We start from the raw sequence: 18585 nt of genomic DNA, 5'->3' as shown, positions 1-18585 counted from the left end.
CTTTATTTCACTGTTCTCCCTTCTCCATTCCTTAGAATCATGAACTCTCTTATTTCTTGATCACTTTCACCCAAGCTGCCTTCCATTTTCAAATTCTCAGACAGTTCCTACCTATTTGTCAAAATCAAATCTAGAACAGCTTCTCCCCTAGTAGGTTTCTCTACCTTCTGAAATAAAATATATCTCCAATACATTCCAAGAACTTGTTGGATAATCTGTGCCCTGCTGTGTTATTTTCTCAATAGATGGCTGAGTAGTTGAAGTCCCCCATCACCACTAAGTCTTGTGCTTTGGATGATTTTGTTAGTTGTTTTAAAAAAGCCTCATCCACCTCTTCTTCCTGGTTAGGTGGTCTTTAGTAGACCCCTAACGTGACATCATTCTTGTTTTTTACCCCTTTTATCCTTACCCAGAGACTTTCAACAAATCTGTCTCCTATTTCCATCTCAGCCTCAGTCCAAGTGTATATGTTTTTAATGTATAAGGCCACACTTCCCCACTTTTTTCCCTCCCTGTCCTTCCTGAACAAGCTGTACCCTTCTATACCAATATTCCAGTCATGCATATTATCCCATCAAGTCTCTGTGATGCCAACTATGTCATAGTTGTGCTTATTTACTAACATTGCAAGTTCACACAGTCCTACTTTGTGTTCAGCCAATCACTAAGACAGACAAGTTTGTTTACAATTATTGGAGATACTGCTGCCCGCTTCTTATTTACACTGTGACATTGTACCCCATATTCTTCACAGTGATATTATTACAATATGATTATGGCATAATTATGATATATTTTATGCAAGATAAGGCATGTGTGATTTCATTGAAAAGGTTAAAATTTATTCAATATGATTATCCTATCTGTATGCATGTATCATTTTTGTATCTGAAGTTAGGAATACTGACTGTTGGCAAATGACTGGCTCGCTGGGAAGGGCCCATTCAAGTTGGATGGCCCATCAGGGGAACACTTAGCTCACGATGGACCGTGGAAGACACCCATCTACATCTAATGGGCTTTCCTGTAAATGTTCTAACTAAAGTATGGGGAATGGCCTTTGCTATGACTAAGGGAAGCATGCATGGGTATGTGACTTGCCCACTTGACTCTACAGGAACATGTGACCAGGTCACATGGTACTGGACTCCATCTTGGATTACCAGTGTTTTTCCATTGACTGGCATGGGAATGGAGCTTGGAGACAAAGGGTTCCCGCCATATGCAAAAGCTTTTTAAAGCAGGAGAGTAACATCATCATGGTTCTTCACTGACACCCCACCCAAAGAAGACTCCTGGAAACACCTGAGGAACAAGGACTGAACTGGGGGAGAAGGGCTGAACCCAGGCTGAAGGGATTTTTAGCTTGTGAAAGGAACACCTGGGATTTTTAAGCTGTAAGCAAGCACAGCTGGCCCCTTAAGAATTTTGCAGCCTGCTTGAATCATCATCTAGGGTGAGAATTGGTATTCATATCCAATCTTTTAGTATATTAAGCTTAAGTTTGCGTATTTCGTTTATTTGCTAGGTAATCTGCTTTGATCTGTTTGCTATGCCTTATAATCACTTAAAATCTATCTTTTGTAGTTAATAAACTTGTTTTTGTTTTGTCTAAAACCAGTGTGTGGGAGTCATAACTTGGGGCAAAAAGCTGTTGTATATTTCCTCTCCACATTGAGGGAGGGGGCGAATTTCATGAGCGTACACTGTCCAGATCTCTGTGTAGCACAAGACGGTACTAATTTGGGGTTTACCCTCCAGAAGGGGGTGTGCACTTGAGCACCTGGGTAGTTCCTTAGCTGTAGCCTCCCCATGCAAAGCTGATCACAGCAGCCTATATGTACTGCAGCGAGGTGTGTCCTTACCTGTGTGTATGCTGGAACCTGGGAGAGGGCTTGGCAGGCTGATCACAGCAGTACAGTGTAAAGGGAGCCCAGGCTGGTGGGTCAGGGGGGCTCCGTGGTACCCCATTTCCAGGTGGCACCTCGGGGGGAGGGACTGTCACAATTGTGTCACTGGAAATGAAAACGGGCATTCGCATGGCTCTGCTGTAGCCAGTGTAATAAGGTATTTATGTGCCAAATATGCTAAACTAGGGGTCGGCAACCTCTGGCACACGGCTCGCCATGATAAGCACCCTGGCGGGCCAGGCCAATTTGTTTACCTGCCGAGTCCACAGATTCAGCCAATCGCGGCTCCCACTGGCCATAATTCGCCATCCCAGGCCAATGGGGGCGGCGGGAAGCCGCGGCTAGCAGAGCCCTTAGTCTGCGCAGCTTCCTGCAGCCCCCATTGGCCTGGGACAGCGAACCACTGCCACTGGGAGCCGCAATTGGCCGAACCTGCCGATGCGGCAGGTAAACAAACTGGCCCAGCCCTCCAGGGGGCTTACCCTGGCGATCCGCCAACCAGAGGTTGCTGACTCCTGTGCTAAACTTTTGTATGCTCCTTCATGCTTTGACTTGTAGATTGCACCCTCTTTTTTTCATCTTTTTTATAGTGCAAATATTTGTAAGCAACAATAATAATATAAAGTGAATTGTGGCACAAAGATCCTGGCACAAAGTCCTGCCATACTGAGGGGAACACAATTGCCTTGCCTGGTGTTGAAGTCAGACACAGCTCCATCAGCTGGGGATCATGGCAATCCATGGGACAAGCAGCAAGAATTTCCATCATGTAGGTGACCTTCCCAGTCTCAGCCATGACTGAGGATTCCTTCCAAGAGAGAAGGGGTATCTATGGGATTGATCACATTTAAAGCTGTATTACTGGTAATATGTGATAGATTTGTATTTGCATCGCATCACTAGTGTGCGATCTAAGGAACCTTCTTGCCTGACTCACAATAGGATCAACTAACATAATTGAGAGTAATCATCTGAGTAAGCCAATCAGGGTTAACAAAACAAATAACAAACAATGTCAATAGATTAGGCTGAGCTGGGGGAAGAGAAGGAGGTAAAAGACAAACATTCAAAGATCTAAGGGACTAGATCAGTAAGGAGCAAATTATTTTACACGAAGCTCATATAAGCTATTGTGCATTTTTGATCCGGAACCTGCAAACCCTTTCTCACTTGAGCAGTGGTTACTCACACAAGTAGCTCCAATGAAGTCAATGACTCTAGATCATCCATTTGTATTCTAGTACATAGCAAGGGGTAGCATATTGCTGCGCCACTCCTAGAGCATCCTGGGAACCACCACCATTTCCTTCCACAGGGTCTGCCCCCTGAGACACACTGGCAATGACACTGCCAGGCTCCTGGGGGTTTCACAGACAAGGATCTATTTTCTCCCACTTCTTTCCACCCACTGTGGGAGATGGAGGTTTTGCTTCCCTTTGCAAGCTGGAAGTGGTGGTATAGAGCTCCAGTGCGAGGAGTTAAGGGATTGTTATATGTCCTCTGCCCCACTATGTCAGTGTGCAGGCTGGGCCCTAACCTGACCCCAAATAAGGAGGAATTTGCAGGATACTTGGTTTGCTAAGATATTTTTTGTTTTCTTTAAAAATTTCTGTCTGAAAAAAAAATCTCTGTTTTGCCCATTTTCTACTAAACTACTGGATTTTTTTTAATTCCACCCCTTTCCTGTCCCAGTTTTACAGTCATTACCTTAGTAATGTAATCCTGCTACACACATCATGCAACCACTCAGGAAAGGATCTGTAAATACAACAAACCCAGGAGAAATAGGATTTGAAGAAAACTGTTTACTCATGAGACATGTGGTAGTGCACTGGCAGGATGAGATCACATCCTGGAAAACAAATAAATATAGACATGCCCATTCAAAACAAATATATTATACATGTAGTTTCAGATGGGTATAAATATAACATGCTTTATGCTATGGAACGTATATCTATAGGACTGATATGATCTCGCATATTGACTCATACAGCATATGAGCTAGTATGGAAATGGCCCCTTCCATTCAGTACTGTCCACAAACATATGTGCCACAGATGAAATAAATGACATTATCTATGCACATGAAATACACGTGTATTTCCACATGAGTCAATTCAAACCAGAACCTTGACACTTTAGGAACATCCCCCAACCCTATAAATTTCACGAGCTGACCCATCTCTGTTATAATGCACAGGCAGGCAGCTAGTCAGACTGCAGAACATTTCTAACCTTATACATGTGCACACAGAGGGTGCCTCATGTTGTGGAACTAATTGCTCTTAGACTGTTCCATTTTAAGGTAACACCAAAGGATATGCAACATTCTTCCTTGATTTTTAAAAATCTCTGATTTTGTGCATTTTGTTTGTGTTTTTCAGAGCTTTAGAATACATTCACAGATTCCCATGTTTCTGCTGAGGAGTGTCACCTCCACAGTTTGTTCAGAATAAAAATTGTTTTGGTTTGCACTCTTGTAGCCTGAACCAGCGTCGTTAATGAGAAATTCTAAAGAATGAAATGAAAGTAACCCTCCAGGCACCATATGAATTTATAGCAAACACTGCCAGTGCCATCTAGAAAACGGTGCTCAATGAGAGGGTGGGTTCAAATAGCGGCACACACCCTATATAGCAATGCACATGTTCTGTGGAAGCTGACTTTGCCATAAAAGACACACACTCCTTTTTCGATATCAATTATATTACACATTGATATTGTATCTGACGAAGTGGGTATTCACCCATGAAAGCTTATGCTCCAATACGTCTGTTAGTCTATAAGGTGCCACAGGACTCTTTGCTGAATTGATATTGTAGTGTACAATGAAAGGAATTCAATATATTGTCATGCCTCAATGTCGAGACAGACAAAACAGAGTCTGGATTCAATCAAGAATTATGGCAGCAGATTCACAGTGTACTGTGTATGTTGTTTTGTCTTTTTTTAAGACTGTCACAGTTCTGTCCTAGTTATGCACCTGTATAAGATTAGAAATACTTTGCACTCTGACTCGCTGCCTGTAAGTGCAGAGATGGGTCAGACCATGAAATCGGTAGGGTTGGGGGATGTTTCTAAAGTGCAACGGGCCATGGATCAGGATTCTGGTTGGAACTGACTCGTGGAAATTCGAGTTTAACATTAATTTACAGCACTAACTTCTGGTGTGACCCTCCTTTGCAAGGAAAAGGCACTGAAGAGAGATTGTCCATGTGTGACAGTCTCTCTTCAGTGCCATTTCCTTTCAAAGGAGGGTACAGCGCTCACCATGAAATCTTCCCTGCTTGTGATTTCTAACAGCAGATGTGGTGTTCTAGGGAAGACATTGACTACCACGGCAATGTTAATTTTGTAACGATGTTAATTTTAGGTTCCATTACTTGGGGCTTTGGAAGATAATAATCTAATAAATAATAATCTAATGGCAAACACTGCACAGGCGTTTAAATGCATTGTCTTGAAGAAGGAGCTCTCCACACTGCTCTCAGTTCAGCACAGTGTTTGAGAGCCATGCCAAAACAGTGGCCGCCATTAAATCTTTAAAAGCACCTCATGCATCTTGCCTCCTGGGGTTCCCTGATGCACAGGAAGAGTATGGCTGCTGTTACACTCCGTTAGGTGAATGACTGGTAGTCAGAATAGGGGACTATGGTCTCACCACTAGTCCCTCCTCAATCCTTTTAGGGTCGCTGTTGCTGCTTGTAGTCAGAGGTGAAAGTAAGTTGGTCTGATCCAGTCCGGCATACTGGCAAGACCCAGTACGTCGTGCGGGACCACACTGGCTTCCGCAGCTGGGATTAAAAGGGCTCTCGGCTCCCCGCAGCAGCGGGGAGCTCCAAGCCCTTTAAATCCTGCCCACAGCTTCGGGCTGGGCTGGGGCTGGGATTTAAAGGGCTCGGAGCTCCCTGCCACTGCGGGAAGCCCAGAGCTCTTTAAATCCCACTTGCAGCTTCAGCAGCTGGGCTAGGGCCGGGATTTAAAGGGCTTGGAGCTCCCCACAGCCGCAGGAGCTCCGAGCCCTTTAAATCCCAGTTGGAGCTGTGGTGGGGATTTAAAGGTCCCAGAGCTCCATGGTGGCCAGCGCCCCAGGCCCTTTAATTTGCCTATGAGCCCCGGGGGCTCACAGTCACCTCCGCATCTGGGAGTCCCAGGTTGATTTAAAGGTCCTGCCAGGGACTTTAAATCTTGAGAGGCCCTGCCTCTTCTGGTTGAGGCCATGCCTTTTCTGGATGAGGCCACATCCCTTCCAGACTCCGGCAGTACCGATATGTCCTGTAAGTTACTTTCACACCTGCTTGTAGTCATAACCACACCGAGTCCTTGCAGTGACTAGTGATAACATGCCTAAACAGTAATAATTCTACACTTGTTCTTGGCATGCAGTTTAGACTGCATACCCTGCCTTTTGTTCCACCCCCTCGAGGTCCAAAAAGTTGGCCTTAAGGAAGAGGTCCCCAAACTGTGGGGCGAAGAACATTCAGGGGAGAGAGTGCAGCTAGGGTGCAGGCCAACCAGCATAGGGGGTTGGAGCCCCACCCAGCTCTGCTCCTGGTCCCAGCCGCCAGCCCCAGCTGCCAGCCCCCCACCAAGGGTTTCACTACCGGTTCTGCACCTGGGGCCCCAGCTGATGATGTCAGCCCCTCGGTCTCTGCTCTGCTCCCACCCCAAGCCCCAGCCCCAGATGTCCCGATTTTATAGGGACAGTCCTGATATTTGGCGTTTTGTCTTATATAGACACCTATTACCTCCCGCCTCTGTCCCGATGTTTCACACTTGCTGTCTGGTCACCCTAGCCCCAGCCCCAGCTTGGGTCAAGACTTGGACCCTTTACCCATGTCTGCATCCCCTCCTTCTGAAGCTGCAGGCCCACTCCTGGCCCCAGCTGGGGTGGGGGAGGGGCCAGGGGCATAACGCAGATAGGGGCATGAGGAGCGAAAGATATAAAGTTTTGGGACCACTGCCCTAAGGTTTTGGAAGTCCTGCTTACCCTTTCTAAGCCCCCTATGTATCATTTTGGAGCACGGGCATTTTTGGCATCATCAGCCATTTTGGAAAAAAATGAGGTTTGTTTTCATTTTTATTTAATTTATCCATACTGGAAACATTACAAACAAATGAATAAATATTAATTTTATACCTTTTCCCCCATTTGAGAGGGAAATATAGTTTTTACATAGTTAATATGATTCCAAATAAAGCTGATTAAATAATTGCAAAAAGGCACAAAGTATTAGTGACAGAGAGAGAAGACACAATAGTTACATGTGTGCAGGGCACAATTTCAGACACCTTTCACAGTGGCCAAAGAAAGTTTTAAAGACGTACAGAAAGGAAAGTTAGAGAGAAGAGAAAAGCAGGTCATCCCACAAAGTGTCCTCAGCCAAATGGCAAAATTCCCAACCAGTTCCTACCTATTCGTCAAAATCAAATCTAGAACAGCTTCTAATGCTGTAGTTACTGTGGAGGAAGACGACATTTTATTCATGGTCCAGAACCAAAAGACAAATAAGGCTAATTGCTAAATTCACATAGATTTTGTAAAAAGTTTGAAGAAATCTACATGCATGCTCCTTTTGAATGGCATTTTAGGTTTGCAAAAGCAGCAAAGAGTCCTGTGGCACCTTATAGCCAAATAGACGTATTGGAGCATGAGCTTTTGTGGGTGAATACCCATTCGTCGGATGCATGGGTGCCACAGGACTTTTGCTGCTTTTGCAAACCTAAATGCCATTCAAAGGAGCATGCATGTAGATTTCTTCAAACTTTTTACAAAATCTATGTGATTTAGCAATTGCCTTATTTGTCTTTTGGTTCTGGACCATGAATAATGTCCTTTCCTCCACAGTAACTTCAGCATTTGTCTTTAAAAACTGGTAGAGAAACCTAATTGAATCATGCCTATACTTTATTCCAATTTTCCTTATTTATTTCCTCTTTATTTCTTTATAGTTTTTATATTCATTAGAAATTAATGCTTACTGGTTTAAACTATATTAGAGGTCTCAATTTTAGTTAAGTTTTGAGAGTAGATAATTAAAACAATATTTTAGCAACATACCACACAGACAGCACTAAGCACTCACTCGTCCTTCCCAACATATAAAACATATGTTCAAGGCACTGTATACTATTTTATAGATAAACCGCCTCAGGCCACTTTTAAATTAGTTTAATATCATTTTATAGAGAGTTCCCTCCCATCAATCCCACACAACAAAAGGCTCTCAGTTGTGGCCACTCACTGAAAATTAACTCAGAATTGGCAGAGATCCTTGTTCAATTATCAGAGGGGTATCCATGTTAGTCTGGATCTGTAAACGCAGCAAAGATCCTGTGGCACTTATAGACTAACAGATGTGCATGACATCTGACGAAGTGGGTACTCACCCACAAAAGCTCATGCTCCAAAACGTCTGTTAGTCATAAGGTGCCACAGGATTCTTTGCTGCTTGTTTAAATTGTCCTATATTCATAGAAAGTCTCAGGGGAAAAAGTTGTTGGGGGTGGGGATGTCTGACTTTTCTCAGTTGTAGCGCCCTGTAACAGAGAGATCTATTTCTATAAATACAGGAAAAAAGTTCAATTACTTTCCATGTATGAATAAGGAACTCCCCCATCTTACTTCCCCCAACACGTACCATCAACCTCTGTGCCTCCCTCCTCCTTCCCAAAACAATTAACATTCAAACCAAATAGGCTCCTGTTTTATAGACATACCTCCATAAGTGTACATTCATTCTAGTTTTATACTATTTTATAGATAAGTCACCCCTCCCACACACATTCCTAGTTGTTTTTCAGCATTATTTTATATAAAAAACACACAGAGCCAAATTTAAAGGAAGTCTAACTGTTAATTGGTTAATACACCAATGAAACAAAATGTATGCCTATTTTAAATTTTTCTATGTAAAATAACACTTTGCACTTCTCTTTCTACAAATTATGTTTTTTTGTTGTTGTTTAGGTAAACCTGGAACTCTTTCAGAATTTATGAGATCCATATGGAACATAGATTTAATAAATAAAATAAAAAGAGCAATGGAGTATTAGGGAAACCTATATTTCAGTATTTGGGAGGTAGTCTATACAAACAAAATATTCTCCTTAAGATTCAATATATCTTAGTTGCTTTAGCAGTAAATATTTTGCATTATTAACTTATTTGGCATATTTAGCACAGTATAAGAAGATATTGAAAGTCATGAAACCATTAGTGAGAGCGAGAGAAATCCAGTCTTTTAAAGAGAACATGGAAAAATAGGGCAAGGAGATGATGTAGAAGGCTTGGATACTGGGGGAAACTTTATTTGAAATCTCTCTCTTTCTGTTTCTTTTAAGTGAACCAATTTTATAGTCATCCTTTGGTAGTTGTTATGCTTTAGCCTGGGTAAATGTGTGACACAGAAACACTCTCCAAAGTCAGAAGGCATTATATTCCACCCTCTGATTTTCCAGACTTTTTAATCACTTTTTCCACAAAGGATGAGAAATAGTAAATAAATAAAACTTACAATGGAGCCCAAAAGATGGGGTGTACATACTGGGGCAAGACTGGTCATTTCTGGCTGGGATGAAAACCGCTGTAATGTAACAGAATTTTTGTCTTTACACGTTTAATAACATTTTATAGAAGTACTTCAAAAGCAAAACTTTTTGTTTTCTTAATGTTCAATGACATATATTAGACTCTAAAAGGAAGATGGGGGGGGGGTAAAACCATTGGCAGCACAATGCAGCCATACTGGTGCAAAACTCCAAGCACAGACATTTTTTGATGGATAAAAAGAGCCCTATGATATAATCAAGATGCACCAACATCTTTACATTTGGACTTGTGTTGTATAGAGGTAGCTGCAAAACATTTTTTTCCATTTTATTTTCCATCACATTGAAGTGGCCCCAAGAAGTAATTTCCCTGCACTCTTATAAAACTTTACATTTTATACTGTCTTTTTACACATACTGTAACCTTTAGCACTCTCACCCTATATTTCACCTCTCCACCAGTTTGGCTTGGTCTTAAGCAAAGAAGAAGAAGTCTAATGAAATAAAAATTACAATATACTGTTGGAAAGAGATACTATCCCAGGCTTTTTAAAATATCCCAGCCGTATTAGCTGTTTTTTTTTAAAGTTTGGCCTAAATAAATTGCATAGCATGCAAAAATCCCCATCCAAACAAAACTTCTCTAAATGCAGTTTATCCAGTGCGATAAACTCAAGACAGATGGCTGCAAGGGACGAAGGAGGGGAGATAGAAAACAGTCTCAGAAGGTTAAAAGGCCCTCCTGCCTATCAACCGGAGAGGGGTGATTACAGGTCAATCAGGTTCTGCTGAGAAGGGGTTACCAGAGATCAGTTAGGATCAGCTGAGAGGGAGTTACCTGAGGTCAATTAGAATCAGCTGATTCCAACTAAGGGCTGTTTGAGACCTTTTTAAACCCTCCCCTGTTGGGAAAAGGGGAGGGGAGGGGGGAGTCAAGTTACCAGTAGGTGAGTAGCAGCAAGGGTCCAAGCCTCTCCAGGAGGGGAGCTGCATCCCCTCCCATAAGGGAGAAAAACAAGTCCAAAACACTGGCTGAGAGAAGGACAGACTGCCCCGTGCAGCCAAGAGGGACTGTTTTACCCCAAGCCCGTCTCACCAAGGCAAAAAAACAGCTGAGGGTAGTGAGATCAAGAAGGTGCCTTGCCACACACACCATATTGAAGGTCATCATTTGTAAATTGTGAAGAATGTTTCAGATACCAGATACAATATAACTCCCCACATTTGACATTAAAAATAAAATTTGAAAAGTCATAGCTTTCTTACTGCTTGAGGAACAGAGATAAAGACAGCATCTGACATCTGCACTCACCCCTCCTCCTTTCCTGAGTTTTTTGCTCTTATCTTATAAAACCATACCCCTCGCAAGTCCCGCCTCCTCTCTTTTCCTGACTCTTTTAGCTGGTATCTAAAACTGCCATCTTCTCTAGCTCTTTTTGCTAAACATTCTGTTTTAATCAAAGGTCTAAAGAAATTAAAAAATGACATCAATTAGGATAGTTTATCTTTTAAAGCTTAAAACTTTTACAAGTATAACATGAGAAAAAACAGGGCATGGGGATATTTTTTCTCTTTCTCTAATATTTTGCCACCTTTGTGCAATTAATTAATTTTATTTAGAACTGTACTTGGTGCATCAAATATTTTTTCTAAAAACGACGAAAGGGCATGATTACATATCTGTGTAGTAACACTCTTTTCTCCTCTGACATGACTTTATATAATTGAATAGACTTTATTTATAATTATACTAACTGCATAAAAGACATATTTCCATTCGGAAAAGGCATGAAATCCTTTATTCATTTATTTTTAAATGCTTCCAGTAAGGATAAATTAAATAAAATTAAAAAAAAAATTTTTCTTTTTTAAACTAGCCATGTCCAAAAATGATACCTAAGGGCCCTGGAGAGGGCAGAAAGGGTGGGAAGGACTTCCAAAACCTTAAGGCCAACTCATTGGGCAAAAAGGCAATGGGACAGAAGGCAGGGCATGCAGTCTAATTGGTGCACTATCACCCAAGGAAGGCACGGAAACCTGGCAAAAAATGTATGCTGAGGAATTATATGGAATTATTTCTACTTCTCTACAAACCCAGTGGTCCAAATTCAGCTGTCAGTCAGAGTGTGACAATTAAAATAACTTCAGAGATTTGAGGTCATTGATTTATACTAACCGAAGGCCTGTTCTACATACAGATTTTTTTACTGGTATAACTATGTTAATTAGGGGTGTGACTTTTTATGGCAAGAGTTGTGCATGTGCCATCCCTATTATGAATGCAGTTGTATTGGTATAATAGTGCCTTATGCTGATATAGCTTATTCCCCTTCCCATATAGGAATAGCTATACTGGGATAAAGCATCTTTGTATTAATATAATTATGTCCATACTTGGGGGTGGAGGGTTGTAACACTACAACTATACCATTACAGTTTAAGCAGAACAATTTTTGAGTGCAGTTAAGCAGAATTTAGTCACGGGTTTGAACCCTGATTGAAGTCCCAGTTACCCTAAGTATAAAGCACATATCATTGAACTACTCACATGCTTAAAAGTTACTCAAATGTTTCAGTACTTTTGTTCAACTGGGGCTGTTGTTGGCTTTGGAGATCTGAAACCCTTCTGGAAACTGATCAGCTACACTAAAGCCCCATCTACACGACGTGTGAAATTCGATTTTAGATACGCAATTTCAGCTACGGGAATAGCGTAGCTGAAATCGAATATCTAAAATCGAGTTACTCACCCGTCTTCACCGCGCCGAATCGATGTGCGCGGCTCGCAAAGTCGAATCCGGAACTCCGTTTGTTTTGGTGGAGTTCCGGAATCGATGTAAGCGCGCTCTGGGTTCGATATATCCCCGTCTAGACGAGACGCGATATATCGAACCCAGAGCTTTCGATTTTAACGCGCCGAAATGGCGCGTCGTATAGACGTGGCCTAAACCACTTCACAATTTGAAACTCTTTGCACTTTCTGCTCAGGAGAGGCTGCGACCAAATGGCAGGAATTCTGCAAATGCAAATGAAGGAACATTGACAGAGAGCCCTTGGAACAAGCTTGGTCAGTGCCTTGCTCGAGCCATTGTTGTTCACCCCTAATTTTATGAACACAAAATAGATACAACACATGAAAGCAAAATAATGGTACATTTGACAGAAAACATTGAAAAATCTCATTTTAAACTGGTGAATTGTGGCACTCCTGATTTATACATTTCTATGATCCTGTGCAGTAGATTTATTACTTTATAAACAGCTTAAAACAATCCAGCAGTGCTACTCTCCTGTGAGGCCCTAACTGGATACAAGCCTCATCTGAACAAACTGACAATGTGTGCGTTTCATGAGACCCCTTCTATGTATTACTATTGCCACTGTAGAGAGATCTGTTGCACAGGATATAAAAGGTTGTTTTCATTGCCCTGAACCTGTTGTTGAACTTTATAAAGCTTATCATATTTTAGTAAGTGGGGACCCGCTCCTGATCCCATTAAAATAAAGCAGAGTTTGGAAATTAATTACAATGAGAGCAGGACTGGTGTTCCTAACATGTTTTACAATTCCTTGCTGCTACAGCCAGAGCAATGGTTCTCAACCTGTGGCCCAGGGTTCACTTGCCATCCGATCAGTACACAATTGCAGCCCATGTGACACCCTGCTAAAAAAATTTAAAGAGTGCTGCGCAGTTTGTTGAGTGATGCATTTGAGCAGTTGAGAATAGTTGAGTGTCGCATCAGCAGCGGAATAGGGCACACGACAGAAAATGAATCAGTTTGTTATTCACAGAAAGAAACAAACCATTGGTAGCTTCAGAAACGAATGAAAGAAAAAAGGAACACGAATGAAAGAAGCATTTCAGTTTGGCAGTAGGAGGCAGGAAGGTACAGGATGACTGGAAAGAAATGTTCGCAGTTACAGAAAGAGATGGGAAGCCATTTTGTTTGTACAGCCCTCACTGTGTGCAAAATGTACAATGTAAAAAGACACTCTGAGACAAAACATCAAGACTTTCAAAGTAAATACCCAGAAAAATCTGAAGATAGAAAGTTGAAAATTAGTCACCTTGAGAAATCACTAAAACAATCAGCAAAAAGTGTTGTGTGCCACGTTTACAGGAGCAGATGCTGTGACACTTGCATCTTACAAAAATTTTTGGATGCTTGCCAAACACGGAAAACCAGTGCTGAGGAGCTAGTAAAAGAAAGCTTTTTTTTTTTAGAATCTGCAGACTCTCTCTTTAATGTTTTTGTTTCTCATATCAAAGTCATAAGAAGGATAAAAAAACCTGCAGTTAAGCAATGACATAATGTGGTGGCTTTGAACAAAGGAAGTTGCCAGATCCCCCACTAATGTAAGTATTAGACAAAATTAATTTTAAGAGTTAATGTTTTGACTTATTTTGATAAATTAAAATTCTCTTGGTAGACATTTGCAGAAGGTTTCTGGGCAAGGCAGCTTTATTACGTCCACCATGATAGGACACTCTGCCTCGCCATGCATGTAGCAAGTAATTGGGTATCATTGCGTGACAAAGCACAGCAGCGTATGGTCCTGGTGATTCCTGGCATTCCAGAAACATTCATTCTTCATCTTGCGCTGTGATTCTCAGTAGATTTATATCATTCATTGTGACCCGGTTGAAATTCAGGAATTTAATTAAAGGGGACAGAGATGGCTATTTTCCTACTGGGCTGTTGCTTACATCAAATCCTTCCTTGCATATAGCAAAGCTAGGGGAGGGGAGGAACAATGGCACTGAGCGTTTGGCGAGCAGGAATCTTCCCAGCTACCAGCCACGTGGTGGGGGGGGAGGAAGGAGGGTGGTGTTTAGCACTGATAGCAGCCATGCGGTGGGGGGAGGAATATAGAAAATCCTTACATAGGGAAAGAGGAGGGGTTGGCGTCTGCTGCTACCTGTTAATAAGAAAAAGGCATCATAGGGCACTGTGTATATGAAGGCTGGAGAAGTCAAAAGATAAAGCCTTCCCATGGCCGCATGAAAGCTGAAGTATGATGCCCGGACCTGGGCGTTCTGGTGAGATCTGCAACTACAGTAGCCAGCAGGCACTCAATAGTCATCTAGAGCCACGGCACTCATAGTTTTAAGATGCAAACTGCGACCTTGTAGTGAAATTCATGTTTGTAGCTTTATAGGTGAATGTGTTGAAAGCGTAACCATCATTGTTCTGTAAATGTATCTTTTTACTTACCTCCCTGTTTTCCTCCCCTTGCAGTGCAAGTTTCCGCTCCTACTCCATCCGAAGCTAGATCGATAAGCGGAGGACGACGGGACGCGAGATGGAAATGTTCTCTGAAATCATGGAAGTACCGCAATGAAGAGCTTCACGATGAGTGAAGACATGCTAGCAAAGTACAGGAAAGATGCCCGCTGGATGTTGAGGACAGGAGGGACGCTCGAGATGGAAGTGGGCGCCGGAAGATCAGAGGTGTTAGGCAGGAAGATCAGGGTGTAGGGCAGGAGATCAGCGGTGGTGGATGCAACGCTGGCGCTGCTGCGTGATCAAACTGTATCCTCCGATGTCTGGGTGGATCTTCAGGAAGAGCAGGCAGGGTCACAGGTGCACTGCCGCCCCTGGTAACACCTCAGCCCACCCCATGTTCCATATCTCCCCCCAGCCATTGTTTTAAGAACACGTTGGGGAAGGCTTTCTGCCCGCCCACTCCCCCTCGTGGACGTACAGACCAAAAGGCCTGATACAATTCTACATTGAAATGTGCTTAATAGCTGTTCTCTTCCGGTACTCCTCTCCTTCTCGAATCAACCTGGTATACGTCTTTGATTAATTGCTCTGCCTTTTTTTAATTACTGTTTAACAAAAGAATACATTTGAAGGGGGAGGTTGGTTGCTTACAGGGATGTTTATAATGAAGATTACGATTTCTTAAATGATAGTGACTTATTTCTTAAGCAAGCTGTTATCAAAGGGGGGGTGGGTTGCTTACGGGAAGGGTCATATGAAGGCGGTGGGGGTTTCTGAAGGGGAAGCAACACAGCAGTCACACCTCCTGGCCCGTTGCTGCATCATTCCGCTTTCTTCAGGCTCTTGCATGTCAACACACCGCTTCCTGCGATCTGTGCTCTTGCTAATCGCCTTGGTTCTGTGCTGGATTCGTATGTCAGGTGGCCATAGGCGAGTTTGCCTCAGTCCTCCACACTGCATATAGGTCTCCCTCCTTATTCTCCCCTAGTTTGTGAGCAGCCCGCAAGCAAGCATTATAACACCGCCGTACATCTGGTGGTCTCGAGGTCTGAGCGAGTACGTAATGTACCACCGCATCTCTTGTTTAACGCCGCTGCACATTCTCACCTCTGCACTTGCTACAGCCTGTAGCTTGAACAGCTCCTGACACGTGTTTCCAAGCTGCTGTGTATGCTTCATGAGCCATGGGCATCAAGGGGTAGGTGGGTCCCCGGTACGACGGCATTTCACATCCCCAATGTTTATTTTCTGGTCTGGAATTGTATTTCTTCTGCGCAGCCGTTTAACGCGTAGTCGCTCTCTCGCGCACACGAGCGAAATGAACCCTTCTGGCCATCCCCACGTGAGATGCTGTTGCAAAGTCCTTAATGTTGAGCTCCACTCAGTGCTTGCAGTCCATCTGAAAAGTCCCTTGCGGCTTCTCACGTACTGGGTGCCCTGCGTGCTCGGGGCAAGTAGGGATATGGCGTCTCCATCTATGCGCCCACTAGTCCTTGCACAAAGCCGATACCAACTTCTGACATGCACGTTGTCCTCAGAGTACAGCCTTTGTAGCAGCGCTTTACATGATTGTATTGGCTTACTTGCTCACGGCAAGCCCCACAGTAGATTTGCCCCTCCAAATTGTTCCGATGACCGGTGCATGTCTGGGTGTGTTGTATTGCCACTCACTTCTCCCTGCTTGAAGTGTTGCGTCTCATCTTGGTATTCTGGCGTTTCAGGGCAGGGCGAAAGCAATTACAAGTTCAAGAAGGACGTGCTCTTCGCATGCGACACAGTTTCGCCAGCCAGCGAATTATCTACACCTGCCAAAACTTGTTGGTCCCACTCCGTCTGTGCTTGTTTTCCCCGCATACATCTCGGTGTGTCAAGAAAAACAAAAAAACAAATAAAAAAAAGTTTTGGTTAGAGCTTGCCTCTTACTGCAGTAGCTCCTAGAAGCAGGGCCGCGGTTGGGAGATTTCGGCAGTGTACCATGTCCTCATCGCTCTCATCGCGCTCCGCTCGCGTCTGTCCTCGCCGCTCTCTTCGCGTCTCTCGCGCTTTCCTAGACCATGCTTACGAGAATGCGCGAAGGTCGTTACAACGTCCACGATTGCGTTTTGTTAGGCAGGGGTCCATGCTGAAGTTCTTGGCGTGTCAGTATCTCACCCAGGAAAAGGCACAAGTGTCTGGATGCTCACAAGGGAGGGGTAAGGCTGTCCCAGAACCACCAGCGATCGATGATTTTTTTGCCCCTATCAGGCAACTGGGTCTCAACCTTCCGGATTCTCTCATGGGGCAGGGAGGGTGCCAGACAGAGGTAAAGAAGAACTCATGAAAGATAGTACTGAATAGCTACCACAGTGCACCACTCTCGCACTCTCGCTGCAGCATGGACCCATGGACGCCCTACCGGTCGCATTAACTGTCGCTTTAGTCGCTGGTTACGCACACGAATCGTACTGGTTGATATCTGTTTATGAAACCTGGTTTTAGCTAATTTACGAATTATGCCGAGTGTGGACATAGCCTAGGATACTGTGGTGGTGGAGACAAGCCCAACAATTGCTTCCTCTGCACTGAACCTGTTGGTGGTTGAAATGGTTTCTCAGCAATGGTGCTTGTCAGAGGTTACATTCGATGGGGGCAGATGTCAACTCCACACGAGACAATTAAGGTGTCATATCAAGTTTTCCAGTAGGTCCCTGAAGATGTTAGATTTCTTCTTCACCATTCTGCATTTTGTTTATAGGACCATCAGAAGGAAACGAACACACAGAAATCTGTTAATATGATCTAGGGTGGCTTTTATCACACAATTATGAACAAGGGACCCTTATTTTCCTCTTACTTATTGAAGTGTCATTGCAGTGAAGGGGTGAACTCCATTGGAGCAAATGGAATTTCTTATATCCCAAGGATAATACTTTAACACCCAGCTGCAGTGCCACACAGATTTTGTTACAATAAGCTATGGATTGGTAAAGAGATGTGATTTTTCTACCAATAGTTGGAGCACTTACCCCTAGCGGCTGGATTTGCAGTATCTAACTAGCTAATGTGGAAAGACTTATTCCAACGTGCTTAACTCCCACCGGTTGCAAGTGGACTCATTTCTTATTTGGTACAGGAGTGACTTCCTTACATGCCCCAGCCGGGGCCCCCATGCTCTCCCTCATCCCCTCCCGATGACCCCCCCCTTACCTGTGGTAGTGCTCATGTCCTCCTGCTGCACCAGAGACTTCAGAACCACGCGAGGAGGAAACGGAGGCGCCACTCCATGGACTGCCCCAGCCCTGGGCCCAGCCCCTATCCTTCTCAGCTGTACAAATGGAGGAGACCCTGCGTGGAAGGGTTGGTGGCCAGTACATCTGACAGGAGGAGCTTGCGCGGCATGGGAGCACCACGTTTGCTCCTGTGTCTTTCTTATACACGTACAGTATCTATTCTTTTCTGGCACACGGTACTGGACTGTACCACCTTACTTGCACCTCTGCTTACTCCCTTTCTTACAGTTAAGCTTTCTGTATAAGCACCCTTTTATTGATTTTATATTGCATCCACCTTAGGAGTTGTATTTTGCCTCGTATAGTTACGTGGACAATTTTGAGTGTAGCACAATCATCTTTACCTTAGAGCAGAACAGGCCAGGTTCTAATTGGAGGTAGCCTGAGCTTTGATTTCCTGGCTTTGCACTAGCTGAGTATGTTTTGGTATGAGTGGACTTAGTAAGTCTTGCTTATTATTACTTTTAGTCCTGCTTCCTGGAAAGAAACATCACCGACATCTTTGCATGTATTAAGACTAAACCATTTTCTTCTGACTTTCTGTGTCAACCGAGATGTCATCAATTAATTAGGAATGGCATGTCAGTCAGTTCGATGACAGAATACTCCAGTTATCCTGTAATA

General features: G+C 43.4%; 2 long non-coding RNA genes across 2 annotated transcripts in view; both read right to left on the bottom strand.

Moving 5' to 3' along the window:
- The window catches only part of LOC116825619 (uncharacterized), a 62360-nt gene extending 51646 nt beyond the window's left edge, over positions 1-10714 (bottom strand). The window contains exon 1 of the long non-coding RNA XR_012655019.1: positions 10618-10714. This is a non-coding gene — a long non-coding RNA (uncharacterized LOC116825619). The remainder of the gene's footprint in view (positions 1-10617) is intronic.
- Positions 2607-10236, bottom strand: LOC116825620 (uncharacterized). Its single transcript, XR_004373878.2, has 3 exons — positions 9431-10236; positions 3618-3668; positions 2607-2739 (listed from the first exon to the last, which is right to left on the bottom strand). It is a non-coding gene; the product is annotated as an uncharacterized LOC116825620 (long non-coding RNA).
- Positions 10715-18585: the final 7871 nt, after the last annotated feature.

Source organism: Chelonoidis abingdonii, chromosome 1 (genome assembly GCF_003597395.2).
Source record: "Chelonoidis abingdonii isolate Lonesome George chromosome 1, CheloAbing_2.0, whole genome shotgun sequence".
In the NCBI taxonomy this organism is placed as follows: domain Eukaryota; kingdom Metazoa; phylum Chordata; order Testudines; family Testudinidae; genus Chelonoidis; species Chelonoidis abingdonii.
The sequence above is the reverse complement of the archived record's forward strand: the minus strand, read 5'-3'. Positions and strand labels throughout refer to the sequence as shown.